Here is a 13,845-nt window from a genome sequence, read left to right on the forward strand (position 1 = left end):
GTAAATATGCCCAGTACCACTTCTCTTGTCCTGTATATATGGACAGTGCACAGTACCACTTCTGTTCTGTATGCTGGGTGTAATTCTCAGTATCTGCTATTATCCTATTTATATGAATACTGCACAGTACCACTTCTCTTATGGACAATTCACAGTGCAATTTAATTCTCGGTATCTTCTCTTATTCTGTGAAAGATATGTGAAAGTGCACAGTACCACTTCTCTTCTCCTGTATATATGGACAGTACACAGTTACACTTTTCTCATACTATTTATATGGAGCCTGCACAGTAACAATTTTCTTGTCCTCTATATATAGATGGAGCACAGTACCACTTCTCTTGTCCTGTATATATGGACGGAGCACAGTACTACTTCTCTTGTCCTGTGTATATGGACAGTGCACAATACCACTTCTCTTGTCCTGTATATATGGGCAGTGCACAGTACCACTTCTCTTGTCCTGTATATATGGACGGAGCACAGTACTACTTCTCTTGTCCTGTATATATGGACGGAGCACAGTACTACTTCTCTTGTCCTGTATATATGGACAGTGCACAGTACCACTTCTCCTGTCCTGTATATATATACAGTGCACAGTACCACTTCTCTTATCCTGTATATATGGATGCTGCACAGTACCACTTCTCCTGTCCTGTATATATGGACGGAGCACAGTACTACTTCTCTTGTCCTGTGTATATGGACAGTGCACAGTACCCCTTCTCCTGTCCTGTATATATATACAGTGCACAGTACCACTTCTCTTGACCCCTATAATCTGCAGGTAATAGAGAGCCCTTAGCCCAGCAGTTGGCGGAGCCCTCACATATTGTTGTCCTGTTGTTGGTGTCTTTCAGAATGGATCCTCCAACCCTCCCCTGGTGTAGATTGCTGAGACCTGTCGGCTGTGGCGACCCCCCCAGTGGAAGACACGGAGGGCTCAGAGTAGTCTCCCCATTTGCCCCATCTTTGGGCTCTGCTCGGGTACATCAACACCATGAGGAGACTTATTATCGTTTATTCTGATCTTTCATCTTTTTTACAAGTTGAGCAAAATTAGTCGCTGCGATGACTCCGTGAACTGAAGCTAAATGGACCATCATAATGCAGAATGGTACAAGATGGAGGCGCAGCGCGGGAGGTGAGAGCAGTAAATATAGCAGCACCTGCCGGAAGACGACGGGAGATCCTCAAAATAACCTGCACAACAGGGGAGGGGTCGCTGAGGATTGTTACATTGTATCTGCGCTGCCTCTGGATACTAGGCGAAAACTGGAAAGGCCAATCGGATGGGGCGATGGATGGAGAGTCGCTGTCCCAGAGATAACGGACCTGCAGGTAACACAAGTGTGGGAAGTAAGTTCTGCAATGAACCCGAAACTAAGAGACATGGCTGATAGGAGAGAGCAAGAGCGGAGAAGATGCATCACATGGCCCGAGAATCAATGATCAATACAAACGGTAAGGTAGCGTCAATATGGACACTGCACAGTACCACTTCTCCTGTCCTGTATATATATACAGTGCACAGTACCACTTCTCCTGCCCCGTATACAGGGTGTAATTCTCAGTATCTGCTCTTATTCTGTATATCAGGACAGTGCACAGTACCACTTCTCTTGTCCTGTATATATGGACAGTGCACAGTACCACTTCTCCTGCCCCGTATACAGGGTGTAATTCTCAGTATCTGCTCTTATTCTGTATATCAGGACAGTGCACAGTACCACTTCTCTTGTCCTGTATATATGGACAGTGCACAGTATCACTTCTCTTGACCTCTATTTATGGACACTGCACAGTACCACTTCTCCTGCCCTGTATACAGGGTGTAATTCTCAGTATCTGATTTTATTCTGTATATATGGACAGTGCACAGTACCACTTCTCATGTCTTATGTATATAGACACTGCACAGTACCACTTGTCTTGTCCTGTATATATGAACAGTGCACAGTACCACTTCTTTTATTCTGTATATATGGACAGTGCACAGTACCACTTCTCTAGTCCTGTATATATGGACAGTGCACAGTACCACTTCTCTTGTCCTGTATGCTGAGGGTAATTCTCACTATCTACTACTATTCTACATGTATGGATGCTGCACAGTACCACTTCCCTTACACAGTACCACTTCCCCTGCCTGGCAGATAATTGCCCGCTCCATTACGCCGCCGTCAGCTTTGTTCTTCGCTCACATTGTTGTCCTGGTATCTGCCGCTGTAAATCTCCCAATCCAGATCCCAGGGAACAATGATTTAATCTCCACATTAATATAATTTTCCGGTTTTATGGGATGAATTAAATAAAGTTCGGTGCGTGAAACACGACTTATTTTATAGAGCGCCGTTCAAATAAACAATCAGATTTATCGGTGACGTCTCCTCCGCTAATATCTTTGGATTGTTGCTGGATACAAATCCCTCGGCTGTTTGTTTGCCGCTTGATTGTAAATTGAGGAGGAATATAAAAGATGGATGAGTGGAGGCGACATTGTGCGCGAGAAACGGAAAAGCGAACATCTGCAGCGAAGAACGGCAGAGAGCTGCAACATGGGGGTTTGCTGCCACCTCATGGTCACTCCTGGTAATACATCCAGTCCTAATTGAGGGCAAGACTTGGTAACACGCCTGGGACTTCTGTACTGATACTTTTTTTCGAATGAAATGTTGCGAATTGTATATGATCACTTATCGCTTCTGTTCTTCATATACGGCTGATGACATCACTTGTACAACCGATTTGGAAAGATCAAACTTCTTTTGTACTCTTTGTCACCCTTATCTCCGAGATTGCCCCCAACTCGCCCCAATGATGCACCTTGAACCTTGGAAACATAAGCAAACGTGTAAAGGCGTAGCTTTCACAGGGATATATCAATATGAAACTCATGCAGGGTGGGAGAGATTTTGGTCATCAGAATGGCGCCATCCTATTGATAAAGGTTTCACTTATTTCAACAGAGAATGCACAAACCTCATACCCAGGGCCAGAGCTGCCGCACACCCTGAAGAGGACGCAGAAACATTGTCTTAGACACTAATTTGCCATAAATCTATTTTTACTGTCTTCATATTGGTGGTTTATGGCAGTAAAGTGTTAACATCAACATCCCAGAAGGGCATTAAGGAGGGGTTTATTAGTATAGCAGGTGGTTTTGGACAGTAATGGGGTTAATTCTATTATCCATGGTGTTGGACAGTGAAGGAGTTAAGGTAGGTACCCAGAAGGCTAGAATAGTGATGGGAAAAAAGTCAGCATTCCTAGTGGTCTAGGGCTGTGAGATGGTAATGTCAGTATAGCTAGTGGTCTAGGAAGGTGAAGGGGTTAATGCTAAAATACTTTGTGCTCTATGATAGTTAAAGGCTTAATGTTAGAATAGTTGGTCCAGGGTAGTAAGTGGTTAATATTATACCTAGTGGTCTAGGGCAGTGAAGCTGTTAATGTCAGTATACCTGATGATCTAGGGCAGTGAAGGGGATAATGTCAGTATACCTGGTGGTCTAGGGCAGTGAAGGGGATAATGTCACTATACCTTGTGGTCTAGGGCAGTGAAGGGGATAATGTTAGTATACCTGGTGGTCTAGGGCAGTGAAGGGGATAATTTCAGTATACCTGGTGGTCTAGGGCAGTGAAGGGGATAATGTTAGTATACCTGGTGGTCTAGGGCAGTGAAGGGGATATTGCCACTATACCTTGTGGTCTAGGGCAGTGAAGGGGATAATTTCAGTATACCTGGTGGTCAAGGGCAGTGAAGCTGGTAATGTCAGTATACCTGTTGGTCTAGGGCAGTGAAGGAGATAATGTCAGTATACCTGGTGGTCAAGGGCAGTGAAGCTGGTAATGTCAGTATACCTGTTGGTCTTGGGCAGTGAAGGGGATAATACCAGTGTACCTGGTGGTCTAGGGCAGTGAAAGGGATCATGTCAGTATATTTAGTGGTCTAGGACAGTGGAGATTATAATTCCAGTATACCTGGTGGTCTAGGGCAGTGAAGGGGATAATTCCATTATACCTGGTGGTCTTGAGCAGTGAAGGGGATAATACCAGTGTACCTTGTGGTCTAGGGCAGTGAAAGGTATCATTTCAGTATATTTGGTGGTCTAGGGCAGTGTAGATGATAATTCCAGTATACCTGGTGGTCTTGGGCAGTGAAGGGGATAATTCCATTATACCTGGTGGTCTTGGGCAGTGAAGGGGATAATACCAGTATACCTGGCGTTCTAGGGCAGTGAAAGGGATCATGTTAGTATATTTGGTGGTCTAGGGCAGTGGAGATGATAAGTCCAGTATACCTGTTGGTCTAAGGCAGTGAAGGAGATATTGCCAGTATACCTGGTGGTCTAGGGTAGTGAAGGAGATAATGCCAGTATACCTGGTGGTCTAGGGTAGTGAAGGAAATAATGCCAGTATACCTGGTGGTCTAGGGTAGTGAAGGGGATAATGTCAGTATGAAAAAGAAAAATATACACGGTCCACAGCTCACCAACATTAATTATTAGAGGGAGTCAGCTAAACCTTAAGTGCACGAAAAAGTACACCCCCGACAGCATTGCCATGAGTAAGGGACGGACGTCCTGAAACGCATAGGCTTGTCTGCATTGTTCACACATGCATATTACATATGGAATTGACTACGTAAGTTTCTTTTTTTGATTCCTATATCTGGTACCTGTCTTTTTTATGCTTTTCTAAATAAAAGCTAAGTTTTATTATATACCTTCTGTGCTGAAAACTTCTTTAGCTCGTTTTTGATAATGTCAGTATACCTGGTGGTCTAGGGTAGTGAAGGGGACAATGTCAGTATACCTGGTGGTCTAGGGTAGTGAAGGGGACAATGTCAGTATACCTGGTGGTCTAGGGTAGTGAAGGGGACAATGTCAGTATACCTGGTGGTCTAGGGCAGTGAAGGGTGTATTTGCAGTGTAACTGGTGGAGGAGGTTTTGTTGTCAGTTTAGCTAGTGGTCTAGGGCAGTGAAGAAGGTAATGTAAGCGCTCCTGGTGGTTCAGGACAGTGAGAGGGTTAGTTCTGTGTAGCCAGGATCCATTGCTAATATACAGCTGTTTGTAAAAGTAGAGGATGGATGAAAGTGAGTAAGAGCACCAGACTACAATGGGCTGTTTGTTGTCTGTTGCTGTAGAGACTTAGATCTACCAGCTGTAAACACAAAGAAACAATTAGAATTAGACGCCATGTTTTATTTTAACTTCAACACGCCGATGTGGAGGTGAAACCAGGTTTTAACCCCTTAATGACCACATGGGCATTTCTGGCAAGTTTTTATTATACCACAGAACTATTTTAGCACTATCTGCTGTAATATCCCGATACCCAGGAAGTCTTTTGCTTCCTGCACTGATCGGACACCATTAAATTGGTTTGTGATTGTTTAACCCATTCAGTGCCATGATGAATAGAAACCCCTGGATCTAAGGTGTTTAATGGAGGAGACTCCCTCTGTACGTCCATCAGCCCCCTGCGACATAACCTAACTATGGACCCAGGTCTGTGTAAACCTGTCTATTAAGACATGTCAAAATGTAAAAGGGTCTGTATACATGGGATGAAATTTGGCTGAAACGAATGATTTCAGAAATTTCCCCAGGATAGGTCCTCAGAATGTGATCTGTGGGGATCCAACACCCAGACTCCGCACACATCAGCTTTAATTTAAAAAAATGGTGGAATTGTTGTTTTTTGGTGTTTTTTTTTTTAATTCTCCCCTTTTCCAAAGTGAATAACAGCTAATCCATAAGTTATACCGACACAATGCAACTGTGACATACAACTTGTCCCCCAATAAATAAGCTCACACAGCTGACGGAAAAATAGAACAAGTCATGGATCTAAATGTGGAAAATTTTTGGTGTGCTTATACACAGAAGCCTTTCAATCATGTGTCCAAGTGGTGGTGAAATAGAGGTGTACATTCTGCTCATGGATACAGCTGGAAACAAACTCCTCCTTCTGCCTGGGCTTATTATACTGCCTATGAGTCATCAGTGACCTCTGACCTACAGTCCTTCCTGATTGGCTGTCCCCTGTCATGTGGGCTGTTTGCACAGCATTGTTGGTAACTGTGGTGTTACATGGGACTGCCGGTGACCTCTACTACATTACCTGTACTCAGAGAGTTATAACTGTGTTATCTGTGGTGTTACATAGGACTGCCGGTGACCTCTACTACATTACCTGTACTCAGAGAGTTATAACTGTGTTATCTGTGGTGTTACATAGGACTGCCGGTGACATCTACTACATTACCTGTACTCAGAGAGTTATAACTGTGTTATCTGTGGTGTTACATAGGACTGCCGGTGACATCTACTACATTACCTGTATATAGAGAGTTATCACTGTGTTATCTGTGTGTTACATAGGACTGCCGGTGACATCTACTACATTACCTGTATATAGAGAGTTATCACTGTGTTATCTGTGTGTTACATAGGACTGCCGGTGACATCTACTACATTACCTGTATATAGAGAGTTATCACTGTGTTATCTGTGGTGTTACATAGGACTGCCGGTGACATCTACTACATTACCTGTATATAGAGAGTTATCAGTGTGTTATCTGTGGTGTTACATAGGACTGTCGGTGACATCTACTACATTACCTGTATATAGAGAGTTATCACTGTGTTATCTGTGGTGTTACATAGGACTGCCGGTGACATCTACTACATTACCTGTATATAGAGAGTTATCACTGTGTTATCTGTGGTGTTACATAGGACTGCCGGTGACATCTACTACATTACCTGTACTCAGAGAGTTATCACTGTGTTATCTGTGGTGTTACATAGGACTGCCGGTGACATCTACTACATTACCTGTATATAGAGAGATATCACTGTGTTATCTGTGGTGTTACATAGGACTGCCGGTGACATCTACTACATTACCTGTATATAGAGAGTTATCACCGTGTTATCTGTGGTGTTACATAGGACTGCCGGTGACATCTACTACATTACCTGTATATAGAGAGTTATCACTGTGTTATCTGTGGTGTTACATAGGACTGCCGGTGACATCTACTACATTACCTGTATATAGAGAGTTATCACTGTGTTATCTGTGGTGTTACATAGGACTGCCGGTGACATCTACTACATTACCTGTATATAGAGAGATATCACCGTGTTATCTGTGGTGTTACATAGGACTGCCGGTGACATCTACTACATTACCTGTATATAGAGAGTTATCACTGTGTTATCTGTGGTGTTACATAGGACTGCCGGTGACATCTACTACATTACCTGTATATAGAGAGATATCACTGTGTTCGCTTCTCGGCCTTTTGGCTAAGATCAAGTGTAGTATCTGTTCTTATCAGAAGCAGAAAGTACGTGAAACCGCCGGAGGTGCTGGACTAGGGCCCACCGGTTGGGAGTAGACCGAAATCTGTGGAAGATGAGGATGTGAGAACCACTTTGGGCATGTTGCTGGGGGATGCGACTAGTAATCGGTTCTGCCAGTGGGGTGAATGACCACTGTAGGGGACCGATGAAGACTGCTGACGCTGGCAACACGACCACATGGCACTTCCGGGGGTGTCATGGATCTTGGCTGGAGGTCGGGGAGCGCTCGAAGGTCTCTGGTGTCGTGCCCTGGGGGTTGAGTGGCCCCCAGGGTGCCTTAAGTCACTGGGCTTGGGAACCCCACTGATTTGGGCACTATTGCGTGGCACTGGATTACACCATTTGAGCACACCACTCCTTAATGCCTGGTTTACCAGCATTGGAGTAATTTTTATAGATCCGGCGGTAAACCGGGCTCTGAAAGGGCACTTTACCACTTATTTAAATGTTTTCTCACGTTTTTTATTTTCACTCTGTCACCTTTTTGTGTGTCGACGAAGGGATGCTGTACCCTTTTGGGACGCTTCCTGACGGTGTCTGGGGATGAGGCCTGTAATGGGTCTCTCCCCTCTTTCAGCTGACCTGTCCTGGGGAACCAGGGCAGGCGCAGACTTCTTGCCTGAGCCAAGGAGTATCTCTGGTGGTGGCAGCCCGGAGAGAAACTTGGCGACTGGTAATCCTGAGTACCCTTGGTGGTGGCAGCCCGAGGGGAAAACGGATGTGTTGGGTAGGGCCATCCTGCTCCGGCAGATGGCCCTTTCGGATACTCGACCCCACTCGGTCACCTTTTGGTCCTTGTGGGGAAGAGTTTGTGTCAGGAACCTCTCTCCCCTTTAGGGGAAGGGTGCGTTTTTTGGCAAGCATCCTGGGCACGTTTTTTTTAGTGTGGCACCCACACTTTTTTCGTGCACTTGGTGTTTTTGATTTGGCACAGACGGAGACCTTCGATAAAAAAAAAAAAAAAACAGCAACACAATTTCCGGTTTCATTGGTAGTGCCAGTAGCTGCAGGATTGTTGTACTTCATGAGAATCATCATTTCCTTGTGGCATAGTCCATCACATCATTACATGCCGTACTGCCACTCATGATGCCACAGCTACCACCACATCCGCCACTCATGTCCTGCGGCCTTGTCCATCACATTCCACGATATTACACCGTTGGTGTCACAGTGTTGGCATAAAAAAACAAAACCTTTTTGATTTCACATCTGCTTCCATGAATCTTTAGTGGCTTTTTTTTTAATATACAAAAAGAGAAAAACATGGCCCGCACATCCCAATCTTATACATTGATCTAGTAGTGCTTCTCAGCAAATTCTACAATACTGAACATGAGGTTCTTAGTATACATATTGATCAAGGTGTATAAGCCCACTGGCCACTTCACGGTGACCTCTTTATAGTGGGTCCCACTGTTCACATGGTGTGGTGTTGCGTGGTGTCTGCTGCTTCTGTGGTGCGGTGCCCATGGGGCGGCGCGGCCCGGAGCCCTGGGGGCTTGGTCTGGTGGCAGGGGTGTTGCCTGGGTCGCTCGCCCTGTGGGCGCCGTGTTGCGGTTGTGGCGGTCGCTGTGCGGCACCACACCCAGTAGAGTAGGGACCCACTATAAAGAGGTCGCCGTGAAGTGGCTAGTGGGCTTATACACCTTGATCAATATGTATACTAAGAACCTCATGTTCAGTATTGTAGAATTTGCTGAGAAGCACTACTAGATCAATGTATAAGATTGGGATGTGCGGGCCATGTTTTTCTCTTTTTGTACATGTCTGGCTTTTTTTTTAATACCCGATTCTTCATCACTTTTCAAGTGTCTTACAACCAGAAATTTGTTTCTTAAATAACTATATATATATTATATATATAACCAACAAAAATAACACAGAATGAGTAAGAACTAAAGGGCGTAAAAGTGGTTTCCTTAAAAAGACTCTTAGAGACTACTTTTGGGTAGTGTACCTCCTGCACAAGCAAGAGCATCTCGTACAGTTTCCTTGTTCACCAGGCAGACACAGGGGGCGCCTTTATTAGACCGTTTGAAGACACTTAGTACAAGGAAATTTGGTGTCACGGCGCCCATTACGTCTCCTGCCATTGATAGCTAATCACCATTACCCCCGTCTGTCAGATCATTAGAATTCATTGCACAGTGACTTCCCCTCAGTATCGTGAATATTAATAAGAAGGCTTGTTGGGAGATCCTCCATCAATTTAAAGTTTAACCTTATTAATTTTTTTTTCTTTAGGTACTTGTTAGGATTTGAACCCTGGAAACCGAGTATTCAAGGCAGTTTCAATAGAGGTTACATTAGAGGATCTCCTATGCAGAGTTTAGAACGGAATGGTTTTAGTGGTTTTGTGGTTCTGGTAGTTATGGATTTATATGTCATTTTCCTGGAGGTCTCTGGTTCATTAGGTTTTAAGATCTAATTTTGCAGAAGGTTCAGGGTCAGGCCCAGCTTCAGGTTTATGTGGCCCTTGGCTCCTTGTCTACACCATATTTGGCTTAAGAAGGACACATACATCTCAACCGTTAGAGGACAGAAACGCTGTAGTAAATTGTCTATGCCATGACAAATTTCTATGTTAAACCACACCCCTAACCCTACATAGCCACGCCCTTTCCCCTTTGTGCCCCATACAATAATATTGCCCTTAGTATTTCCCACACAGTGTAATGCCCTCATAGTTCCCCTACATACTATAATGTCCCCATAGTGTCCCCACACAGTGTAATGCCCAATTACTGCCCCATACAGTATAATGCCCCCATAGTACCCCTCCTCACACAGTATTATGTGTCATTTCGATCCTTACATGGTGTAATGCCTATTGGTGCTCTTATACCCCCAGCATGGGGGGAGATTCTGTGCGGCATCTGCATGGATGCCACGTGGATGTTGCTTTAAGGTTGCTATACCTACCAAACTTTGGCTGGGTCAGTTCAGTGGTTTGCGCTACAGAGCCAATCAGGGGTGTAGTTCAGCACGACATCAAGGACTGAGGCGGGGTAGTTACACCTGCCTGTGATTTCATTAGTTTACTAGGCTCTGTACCATCCCTGTTTTTTGCTTTTGGCTTGTCTTTTCCGGTTCACCCTTCATTTGCTGAAGCGGATTTATCTGTGACCTCCCGGGCTTGACTCTTGTCTGGACCTCTGATTTATTTTGGCTATTCCATACTCTTCTGGTTTTGACCCTGACTTATGTATTAATCTCTTGCACACAATAATATTTCTGGTCTGGTCTTACAAGTCTACGTGTTCTCGGGCACCTTCTTCTGGTCTGGTCTTACAAGTCTACGTGTTCTCGGGCACCTTGTTCTGGTCTGGTCTTACAAGTCTACGTGTTCTCGGGCACCTTGTTCTGGTCTGGTCTTACAAGTCTACGTGTTCTCGGGCACCTTGTTCTGGTCTGGTCTTACAAGTCTACGTGTTCTCGGGCACCTTGTTCTGGTCTGGTCTTACAAGTCTACGTGTTCTCGGGCACCTTGTTCTGGGGTTGCTACCTTGGTTCCGAGCAGCTATGTCCATGGTACCTGTTTACTACCTCGGGGTGGCCTTAAACTGTGCAAACCAGAGTAATGTAGAATTTTAGGCCACTTATTATGTTGCTGATCCTGTCATTTTTCAGCTGCATATTAGGAATTTGCTTACCTCTGGGGAATGCATTGTCCTGACATCCTCCATAGTGTCCCCACACTGTATAATACCCCCTTAGCGCCTCCACACATATAATGTCCTCTAATTTCATTTTGCAAAAAAAAAAAATCCTAATACTAACCTTGCCCGTTTTCCTGGGGTCGGTTTCCTCTGCTTTCTGCTGTTACCAGGGCAGGCATGATCTTATAGATGTCATTGCACCCATGTCCAAGCCGCTGACAGCAATGACAAGGGGACCAGGGAGTTACAGCTTGTTCTTCTCTATTGTCTTCAACTCTTTCTGTGTCCTCAGGCTGCAGCTACAGTTGAGTTTGGGACATATCGCCCTCTGTCCAGGACAGCACCTGAAATCTGGGACTGTACTACTGAATCTGGGATGGTTGGGAGATACAAGCTCAGAGTGTGTTATTCCTGTGGGGTCTTCCAGTGTCTTGGTCTATCCCTGGTGCTGACATATTAGACCCCCTGTACACGACCCCATGTGCATCTGATGAGGGGCCGAGTTTGCAGCGCAATATTCTCGGATGACATTGGGGGTGACATCCGAGTGCATTCCATGGTGCGTTCATGTCTGTGGGGACGTCTGTTCCAGTGACACGGAGCAGGATTGAGTAGGACCCATTGTGCTCCAGAACAGATTGGAAGCCCCCATCGACCTGAATGAATAACGGATCGCACTCGGATGTCACCCAACTGCATTCTGCTGCAAACTCGGAAGCACACTCAGTAATGTCAATGGGGAATTAGTGGCCCCAATGCAAAATCTATGACAAGGACCAACCTGCCTGGTGACCTTTATAATACTAGTGTGGCCCAGTAGTCCTCTGGACCCCTCAGTCACCAGGCCCGGGTGCATCTGCTACCTATATACCCTCCTGCCTCTGGATGGTGACAACCGTAATATTATATCTCCCAGTCCAGTGTGAACAAAGTGTTTACCTATCAGCTGCCAGAAGGTGGCGCCACAGCACATCAAACAGCAAATAAAGGAAAACTCCAGCAGTGATCCAAAGTCTTACAAGACCTCCGGATATAAAGGAGTCACAGACAGGGGATGTGATATAACTCTGGTCACATCTAGAGCTGCAATGATAATGCTACTCAATGGCAGTGTGTCTATACATCTAGGTTTCATGTCGTTCTGCAACTGGTCTGGTATAGAAACATTTATCAGACTCGTGAATGCAGCTCTGGAAGTCACTGGAGCATAAGATGTGACATAACAGCGGAAAAGTTGGTGCAGCTTCCAGGATCTAACAGCAAAGTTGTACAGCTCTGGATGTGACTGGTGCATAACAGATAATGTAACTAACAACAAATGAAAATTGTCACTGCAGCATTGGAAGTGACTGGAGCGTAACATGATGTAACTGCAGAGCTGGGATATTTTATGGAGTATACGACATGAAACAGCAGTTTGATTGCAGCTCTATATGTAGCTAGAGTATAAGACGTGATGGTACAGAAGAATTAAGTGTTTATATTCAGCTCTGGTTGTTACTGGAGCAAAAGGTATCACATAACAGCAGAATAGCGAGTGCAGCTCTGCAAGCAACTAGAGCATAATACATGATATAATGTGACAATTGTCAGTACAGCTCTAGATGTGACTAAAGTCAATTCAGCGCATTGCAGCAGTGGAAGTGACTGGAGTGTACAGATGATGTAACCGCACATCTCGGATATTTAACTCTGACATAAGACATAAAGGAAGCCCCCAGACAGCGGACCCACAGGGGTAGCTAAAAGGGGCGCATGACTGTAAAGAGGTTTAGAGCCAGTAAGGTCAGGTTAAGGTAAAAGGGTTAGTTTGAGGGCAGAGGGTTGGGCTAAGTCACTGTTTATGTAAATAATAATACACAACTGGGGGATCATTCTGGAGCTAGAGGTGATTGCAGCTCTAGATGTGGCTAGAGTATAAGACTTAATGGTACAGTAGAATTGTGAGTGCAGCTCTGGGTGTGACACTAGCATAAAATATAATGTAACAGCAGAATTATGTATCTTGATTCAGCTCTGGATGTGACTGGAGTATAAAGGATTGGGAACATTGTTCCTAAATTTTACTACCTATCAGTAATGTCTCAGGTTGCAAGGATCCACATGGATGATATTTGTCTAAGTCCCCTCCAGACCCATAAAGGAGACAGGAATAATAATAATGGGTCAGTGTGCCCAATGTGAAAGTCATGAGCAACACTGACAAAGCTCACGGTCGCCTGCATGAAGCCTCCTAACCTTGGGGAGATCTTTCAGCTCAGGTTCATGCGCTGGCCCTTTAAGAGGTAAGGTGGCGCCTCCCGAATCCATCAGCTCATTAGCGGTATTTGCAGCGGGAGGATAATATGCGGCAACAGGTCGTTTCTGCTCGGAGAAATCATCGTTCTCCCGGTGGTAAAATTTCAGCGATGAGTTTGCAGAGAAGTTGATGCTCAGCAGGTGCCGAGTCCTGGGGGAGCCAAAAACTCACAAACACAACATCTGCATACGAGCGCGGCGCCCCGCGTCTATCCAAAGACTTAAAGACCCAATTATGTCTTTACCGACAAACGAGCTGCGAGTCCCGGAGCTCGAGGGGGGAGTAGTGGGAGCAGAAGTGCGACAATGCAGGGGTGTGAGGACCATATGGGGAACGATATGAGGGTGAGGGGGCACTATAGAATGGGGGGACAAAAATATTGGAGAGGGGAACAATATTAGATGGATCTTTGTGCGGTATTTTCTGTTGATGCCCCCAAATTTGTTATGTAAAGTGCAAAAGTAACAGAGCTAGACAATGTAAATATCGCCATACAGTGCA

General features: G+C 45.0%; 1 pseudogene; it reads left to right on the forward strand.

The window, feature by feature from the left end:
- The first annotated feature begins 7,306 nt into the window (after positions 1–7,306).
- Positions 7,307–7,410, forward strand: LOC142214718 (U2 spliceosomal RNA; annotated as a pseudogene).
- Positions 7,411–13,845: the final 6,435 nt, after the last annotated feature.

Source organism: Leptodactylus fuscus, chromosome 7 (genome assembly GCF_031893055.1).
Source record: "Leptodactylus fuscus isolate aLepFus1 chromosome 7, aLepFus1.hap2, whole genome shotgun sequence".
In the NCBI taxonomy this organism is placed as follows: domain Eukaryota; kingdom Metazoa; phylum Chordata; class Amphibia; order Anura; family Leptodactylidae; genus Leptodactylus; species Leptodactylus fuscus.